The sequence below is a fragment of the Macaca nemestrina genome, chromosome 14 (assembly GCF_043159975.1).
Source record: "Macaca nemestrina isolate mMacNem1 chromosome 14, mMacNem.hap1, whole genome shotgun sequence".
NCBI classification, from domain to species: domain Eukaryota; kingdom Metazoa; phylum Chordata; class Mammalia; order Primates; family Cercopithecidae; genus Macaca; species Macaca nemestrina.
In genome coordinates, this window is record NC_092138.1 from 34,495,941 (window position 1) to 34,503,868 (window position 7,928).

General features: G+C 37.6%; 1 pseudogene; it reads right to left on the bottom strand.

Annotated features, from left to right (window-relative positions):
• Positions 1-862: 862 nt before the first annotated feature.
• LOC112428479 (heterogeneous nuclear ribonucleoprotein A1-like) lies at positions 863-2,077 on the bottom strand (annotated as a pseudogene).
• Positions 2,078-7,928: the final 5,851 nt, after the last annotated feature.

Genomic DNA, 7,928 nt, shown 5'->3' on the forward strand with positions numbered 1-7,928 from the left:
TTAAAAAATCCTGTTTGTTTCTTCTTCATAGAAATGGTAGAGTTTTAAAATAAAAAGTGCATTTTTCTTCATAACATTAGTATCTGTCACTATAAGTAACTTGAAAAATCTTCCAAATTGTCAACACCTGAAGTCAATTGTATGTTTCTTTTTCAGGTATTACATCATTTATTGATTACACATGATAATGGATGACACACAAGCTTCATTCCCATCTGTAATTTTATCTGGTACCATTATTCAATTTAGATGTATTGCATAGGATGTGCCAACAATCATTTTAATAACCAACAATTCCATGATTTTGCTTTGGTAATCCCTTTTAATGGTGAACTTCAGGTCACAACAGTAACTATCAGTTCAACCACACCAGGGTTTCTAAAGACAATGGTTTCTCCACCCAAGCAGGTTGTATATAAATTCCAAACAGAACCTGGCATGACCCTGAAGGAACTCTAACTTCACACTGTTGGAGAAATTTACCAAGATGGTTTCAGAGCAGACCAACTTTACACAGCACATTAAAAAAAAAAAAAAAGACATTTATTCAGCATCCCAATCAGGCTATTATATTTAGCAATCAACAGCATGGGTGAAAAAAAAATCTACATTAAAACCCTTTGTTGGAATGGTTTACACTTTCCACAGAACAGAAACTAAAATAACCTGTTACACAATTAGTCACAAATGCAGTCCTCGAGTTTTTTGCCCATATACATGAGTGTTTGTCTAAAACATGTCTGCTTTGTAGCAGCTGGGCTGCTTGGCCAGCTGTGCTTGGCTGAGTTCACAAATCTCTTGTAACCTGTAGCTTTCCTGTCACTTCTGTGGCTCTCCTCTTCTGCTAAGCTTTGTTTCCTAATTAAAATCTTCTGCCACTGCCATAGCTACTGCTGCAACTGGAACCACCATAGCCACCTTGGTTTTGTGGTTTGGCAAAGTACTGGCCTCCACCACCATAGGGGACAGAGCTTCTGCCTCCAAAGTTTCCTCCCTTCAGGGGTCCAAAATTTGGAGACTAATTGTTGTAATTGTCAAAATCACTGTAGCTTCCACCACCTCCAAAATTGCTTCCATCATTACTAAATCCACTGTAGTCATCCCCACTGCCACCGTATTCACCACCACCATGACTGCCACCAAAGTCACCACGACCGTGGACGTTTCCTCCATGACCAAAGTTGTCATGCCCGCTGAAACCACCTCCAAGACCACCACCAAAGTTTCCAGAATCACTCTTGCTTTGACAGGGTTTTCCTAGCTTCACAGTTGTGGCCATTCACAGTATGCTATTTCTGAATGACAATCTTATCCACAGAGTCATGGTTGTCAAAGGTTACAAAGGCAAAGCCCCCTTCTTTGCCAATGCCTCTGTCAGTCATGATTTCAATCACTTCAATTTTTTCCATACTGTTCAAAATGATCTCTTAGGTGATGTTCTTTAGTATCTTCTTTAATGCCACCAACAAATATATTTTTCACAGTTAAGTGGGCACCTGGTCTTTGAGAATCTTCTCTTGAGGCAACTCTCTTTGGTTCTACAACTCTTTTTTTTTTTTTGAGATGGAGTCTCACTCTGTCCCCCAGGCTGGAGTGCAGTGGTGCAATCTTAGCTCACTGCAAACTCCGCCTCCCGGGTTCACACCATTCTCCTGCCTCAGCCTCCCGAGTAGCTGCAAGTACAGGCGCCTGCCACCACGCCCAGCTAATTTTTTGTATTTTTCATAGAGACGGGGTTTCACCGTGTTAGCCAGGATGGTCTCCATCTCCTGACCTCGTGGTCCGCCTCTCGGCCTCCCAAAGTGCTGGGATTACAGGCCTGAGGTTCTACAACTCTTCCATCTACATTGTGTGGCCTTGCATTCATGGCTGCATCCACCTCCAGAGTGGCATACATGACAAACCCACAGGCCCTGTAGCGCTTGGTGTTTGGATCTCTCATTACCACCCAGTCGGTGAGCGTTCCCCATTGCTCAAAATGGCTCCTCAGGCTCTCACTGGTTGTTTCAAAGCTCAACCCTCCAATGAAGATCTTCCTCAGTTGTTTGAGCTCTTTAGGAGACTCTAACTTAGACATAAAGGCAGGGAGAAGAGATACTTTGAGGATGCTTCCTTTGTGGCGTCCACGGGCAGGTAGGTTTCTTTAGTTTAGTTTTTTGGTGAATAGTTTTCCCAACATTTTATTATAAATATTATTAAATATACTGAATAATTGAAATAATCAGAAACAACACATTTGCATATATCCACTGTCTTATTGGTTTTTTTTTTTGAGACAGAGTTTCCCTCTGTTGCCCAGGCTGGAGAGCAATGGGGGGATCTCAGCTCACTGTAAACCTCTGTCTCTTGGGTTCAACCGATTCTCATGCTTCAGCCTCCCGCCTAACTGAGATTATGTGCACAGTGCACCACCACATCCAGCTAATTTTTGTATTTTTAGTAGAGATGGAGTTTCACCATGTTGGCCAGGCTGATCTTGAACTCCTGGCGTCATGTGATCTGCCCACCTTGGCCTCTCAAAGTGCTGGGATTACAGGCGTGAGCCACCACACCCAGCCACCACCATCTAGATTCTAAAATCAGCAATTAATTTGCTTTATTATACATTTATTCAGCCACCTGTTTTTTGATCCCTCTGTCCATCCATTAATCCATCTTTTTTTTTTGAAGCATTTCAAGGCAAGTTGTAGACATCAACATACTTCATTCAATACTTCAGCATGCATATCATTTTTTAGAGTTTAATGTCATGTATATGAGTTTTTCTTGGTAAGATTTTACATATAGTAGATGCACAATCTCTATTTCATTTATTTGTTTGTTTATTTATTTATTTATTTATTTATTTATTTATTTTTGGAGACAGATCTCTGTCACCCAGGCTAGAGTGCAGTGGTGCTATCATGGCTCAATGAAGCCTCAACTTCCCAGGCTGAAGTAATCTTCCCACCTCAGCCTCCCAAGTAGCTGTGTCTATAGGTGCAGGCCACTAGGCCTAGCTAATTCTTAAAAAATTTTTTGTAGAGACAGGGTCTCACAATTTTGCCCAGGCTGGTCTCAAACTCCTGGCCTCAAGTTATCCTCCCACCTTAGCCTCCCAAGTAGCTTAGATTACTGGCATGAGCCACCATGCCCAGCCTCGAGGCACAATCTTAAGTATACCATTCAGTGAATTTTGACAAATGCATAAACTTATATAATCCAAACTCCTGTCAAGATACAGAATATTTATATTTTCCCAGAAAGTTCACTCTCATTCCTTCCCAGAAAGTCTCCACCTATCCATCCCTCAAAAGGCAACCACTACTCTCACATTTTTCAACATGGCTTAGTATAGTACAGTGTGTAAGAGTTTCAGTGTTCCATCACCTCACTGACGTTGGTGTTGCCAATCTTTTTATTTTAGACATTCTGATATATTTATAGTAATATATCTTTGACTAATGATTTTGAGCATTTATTTGTGTGTTCATAGCATTCTCATATCTTTATGAAATATTGGTTTAAATCTTTTGCCCATTTTAAACTGTGTTGTCTTTTTTTCTTTCCTCTATTTTTGAGTTGGGATATTATTTTGCCACCCAGGTTAGTGTGCAGTGGCACCATCATAGCTCACTGCAGCTCAAACTGCTGGGCTCATGCTATCATCCCGCCCTAGACTCCCAGGTCCTGAGATTACTGGTGTGAGCCACTGCACCCTGATGTCTCTTTATTATTGAGTCGTATTTTTATTTTGGATAATAGTCCTTTCTCAAATATATATATTTGCACCTTTTTCCCAGCCTGTGGCTTACCCATTCACTTTCTTATCACTGTCTTTTGGTGCAGAATATTGGCTTATCCAGTTATGCAAATCTTTCAAGTATTGACACATTTCATTATACAAAATTAAAACAACATTCATTAATAGCACCACCAATCTCATCAGAAAAGTCTTATGTATTGAAAGGTTGTCAAGCTTGTGCTGGCAGACATGTGTCCCAAAATTCTGGTCAGGTGCTATGGCTCATGCCTGTAATCCCAGCACTTTAGGAGGCCAAAGCAGGAGGGTTGCTTGAGCCAGAGAGGTCTGGGCTGCAGTGAGACATATAAATGGCTGAATATATTTTAAAAAAGCTTAATATTACTAATCATCAGGGAAATGCAAATCAAAACTACAGTGAAATATCATTTTCCCCCAGTTAGAATGGCTATTACCAAAAAGACAAAAGTAACACATGTTGGTGAGGATGTGGAGGAAGGGGAGTGCTTACAGACTGGTAGTTTCTCATAAAACTGAAAATAGAACTACCATACCATCCAGCAATCTCACTACTGGGTATATAGCCAGAAGAAAGGAAATCAGTATATTTCCCCCCCACCCCTGTTTTTTACTGCACTCTCATGTTTATTGCAGCATTATTCACAACAGCTAAGATGTGGAATCAACTTAATTTTCCATAAACGATGAATGGATAAAGAAAATATGGTGTATATGCAATAAAATAGAATGAAATTCTGTCATTTGCAGCAATATGGATTAGCTTGGAGGATATTATGTTAAATGAAATAAGCCAGGCACAGAAAGATAAATATTACATGTTCTCACTCATATATGGAAGATTAAAAATGTTGATATCAGAGCATCTAGTGGTTACTAGATACTGGGAAGGGTAGAGGAAAAAGGGGAAGAACCAGAGCTTGGTCAATGGATACAAAGTACAGCTAGTGGGAGGAATATGTTCTACTGTTCTATAGCACTTATTTAGAACATATTTAGAATACTGTTCTATAGCACTTAGACTATAGAACAGTAGAACATATGCCTCCCATTTGTTTGTTATAGGGTGACTATAACAAACAACAACTTATTGTTTATTTCCAAAGAGCTAGAACAGCAGATTTTTAATTTTCTCGACACAAAGAAATGATGGATGTTTGAGGTGATGGAAATGCTAATTATCCTGATTTGATCACTACTCATTGTATACATATATGGAAACGCAATACTCTATAAATATGTACAGTTATTAGTTGTCAATTAAAAATGACATGGATATTAGTTTTGTGAACATTCGGTAAAATTCAGTTGTAAAGCCATCTGGTCCTGTGATTTTCTTTGTTAGGAGGTTTTTAACTAGAATATTTTTGTTATTGGTCTGTTTAGGATTTCTGTTTCTTCCTTATTAAACCTTGTGCTTGGTAGGGGTTTTGTTTTGTTTTGTTTTGTTTGTTTTTTGTTTTTCTTTTTTTAGGCATGTATGCATTTTCTTTAGGTTACCAAATTTGTCAGCATATAATTATTCATAATAGTCCTTTATTATTCTTTTCATTTTGAGGCATCTGTTGTAATGTCTCCACTTTCATCTCAGATTTATGTATTTGAGTCTCTTCTCTTTTTTTCTTAGTCTAGCTAAAGGTTTTGTCTATTTTATTTGTTCAAAAACCCAACTCTGTCCAAGTGCTGTGGCTCACACCTGTAATCCCAGCTACTTGGGTGTCTGAGGTAGGGGGAATGCTTGAGGCTGGGAGTTTGACGCCAGCCTAGTCAACACAGTGAGACCCCTAACTAAAAAAAAAAAAAAAAAAAAACCCAACTCTTAGTTTTATTGACTTTTCTATGCTTTTTCTATCCATCAGATTTATTTCTGTTTTGTTCTTTATGATTTCTTTCCTTCTGTTAACTTTGGCCTTTTTTTTTCTAGTTCCTGGAGGTATAATGTTAGGCTATTTATTTGCTTTTTTCTTTTTAATGTAGTCACTTATTGCTATAAATTTCCCTTTTAAAACTGCTTTTGCTGCACCTGTAGGTTTTGGTATTGTGTTTTAGTTGTCATTTGTCTCAAGATATTTTTGAATTTCCCTTGTGATTTCTCCTTCGAATCATTGGTTGTTCAGGAACATTTGTTTAATATCCATATATTTGTGAATTTTTCAAAATTGCTCCTATTATTGATTTATAGTTTCCATACCATTGTAGTTAGAAACAATACTTGATATGCTTTTGACTTTTTAAAATATGTTAAGTTTTTTTGTGTGTTCTACCATATGATCTATCCTGGAGAATGTTCCATGTGCACTGGAGAAGAATGTATATTCTGCTGCTATTGGATGGAAGGTTCTGTATATATCTGTTAGGTTCATTTTGTCCAACGTGCAGTTCAATTCTAGTATTTCCTTATTTATTTTCTGTCTGTTGATCTGTGTATTAGTCAAAGTGGGATATTATAAAGTCTCCTGCTGTTACTGTATTGCTACCTATTTCTCCCTTTATATCCAATAATATTTTATTTATATGTTTAGGTGCTTCAATGTTTAGTGCATATATATTTATAATTGTTAAACCCTTTTGATGATTTTTATCATTAAATAAGTACCTTCAAAGTCTCTTGTGACAGTTTTTGACTTACAGTCTATTTTCTCTGATATCGTATAGCCACCCCTACTGTTTTTTGCTTACCATTTACATGGGATATCTTCTTCGACTTCTTCACTTTCAGCCTATTTGTGTCCTTAAGGTTAAAGTGGGTCCCTTGTAGGCTGCATATAGTTGGATATGCTTTTTTTTTTTTTTAAACTCATTCAGGTGCATTATGTCTTTAGATTGTAGAATTTAATGCATTTATATTCAAGATAGTAATTGATAGGTAAGAATTGACTTGCCATTTTATTAATTGTTTTCTGGTTGTTAGGTAGATTCTTTGTTCGTTTCTTTTATTCTTGTTTATAGTTGTTATTTGGTGATTTTCTGTAGTGCCTTCTGATTCATTTCTCCTTATCATTAATGTATCTGCTATAGTTTTTTGCTTTGTGGTTACCACAAGGCATTTTATAGTTACAATAGACTATTTTATATGGATACCAGCTTAACCTCAGTCACATACAAAACCCTAGAATTTTTCCCTCCTCCCTCAGGATTTATATTTTTCATGTTGCAATTTACATCTTTTAATATTATGCATGTCCTATCAACTTATTTGAGCTATCATTATTTCTGACTGCTTTGACTTTTACCCTTTATACTAAAGGTATATATGATTAACAGACCACCATAACAGTATTGGAGTATCCTGGTTTTAAATATGTATTTACCTTTACAAATGAATTTCATACTTTCATTCATTTTCATATTAGTAACTAGCATCCCTTTGTTTCATTTTGAGGAACTTTCTTAAGCATTTCTTGTAAGGCAGGTCTAGTGGTGATGAATTCCCTCAACTTTGCTTGTCTGGGAAATACTTTATTTCTCCTTCATTTCTGAAGGGTAGATTTACTGGGTAAGGTATTCTTGGATGGTAGTTTTCTTTCTCTTTTACCACTTTGAATATACCATTCTATTCTCTCCTGACCAACAGAGCTTTTGCTAAGAAATCTGCTGAGAGCCTAATGAAGATTCCCTTATATTTGACTTGATGCTTTTCTCTTGCTGCTTTTCAAATTCTCTTTGTCTTTGACTTTTGACAGTTAATTCCAATATTAGTTAAAGAAGATTTCTTTAGGTTGAATTTGGGGACTTTTGAGCTTCATGGATATGGTTGTTTATATGCCTTTCAAAACTTCAAATGTTTTCAGCATATCATTAAATAGGCTTTCTGTCCATGTCTTTTGTCTCTTCTCTTTCTAAAATTCACATAATTCAAGTTTATTCTCTTTTCTTTCTTTCTTTCTTTTTTGATGGAGCCTTGCTCTGTCACCCAGGCTGGAGTGCAGTGGTGCTATCTCGGCTCACTGCAACCTCTGCCTCCCGAGTTCAAGTGATTCTCCTGCATCAGTCTCCCAAGTAGCTGGGACTACAGGCGTGCACCACCATGCCCAGCTAATTTTTGTATTATTAGTAGAGACGCAGTTTCACCATGTTGGCCAGGCTGGTCTTGAACTCCTGACCTCGTGATCCATCTGCCTCAGCCTCTCAAAGTGCTGGGATTATGGGCTTGAGCCACTGCACCCAG